A 986-nucleotide genomic window follows, 5' to 3' on the forward strand; every position below is an offset into this window, starting at 1 on the left:
ATATGAATGAATTCCTCATAGCCAGAGTGAAGACAACAGCATCACGATCACTGCTTCGTTTTGCTGAATGCTATGAATAGTTTGACCCTGCAGCCAACATGCAAGCTGCAGTGCTGCTGCCGTTGGCCATCTGCAGGTATCTGTTTAGAGAGATTAGTAAAAGTGCTGATGATGCGAGAGCTGTGCCTTGCACTCCCGACTGCACACTAAACAACAACTCCCAGACTAAATTAAACACACACTTAGCCCAGAGAAGCTCTCAACAACTTTTAGTTTTGTTTTTAGCTCTAAAAATGTTTCCCAGGTCCACACGTAAGCCATCTCCAAACTGGCCATGGACATGAGCTGATTACCTGCACTGAGACCGCGGCAAGACTGGAGTTGGTTGTATGAGAAGCGGATCAGCCTGTTTGATTCCCTCCTGCCCTGCTTCAGACAGCAAAGTACTACAGTGAGTAAATGAGAGCAGCGGGCATGACGCACTCATGACCACATTTTAACTCAGTGAAAGGACACAAGGACAGAGTCACTTTGACCTCTCAGTGAGCTGGTGTATATCTAGTTGGGTCATTCAAACCCACTATGTGGACTTTGTTTGATCACTGTCTTCCATCCTTTTACAATGATACATTCAACGGGAATGGCAGTTTTTTAAAGTGTATCATGACTCGAGAGTGTGTCACTTACAATAAGAAGAATGACAGTGTGCTCCACAGACATTCACACGCATGCTAAGCAGCCCTCCCTGCTTTAGTGGTCACCCCTAAGCCAATTGAGGGATGGGCTGACATGTCACTGCTGATGGTGGGGGCTATGCTCAGTGCAAGAGTATTAGTCCTGCTAAATACAGTAATGCAATTAGGGTCAATTTGGTTATGAGGACACGCTGAATTAAAACAGGTGGAGAAGAAAAGGTAGGCGGAGTGAAGGGGATCAGGCTAGTTGAGGGATCGTTTTGATCCTTGCCTCCCGCCACACTCCCCTCA

Source organism: Astatotilapia calliptera, chromosome 9 (genome assembly GCF_900246225.1).
Source record: "Astatotilapia calliptera chromosome 9, fAstCal1.2, whole genome shotgun sequence".
Taxonomy (NCBI): domain Eukaryota; kingdom Metazoa; phylum Chordata; class Actinopteri; order Cichliformes; family Cichlidae; genus Astatotilapia; species Astatotilapia calliptera.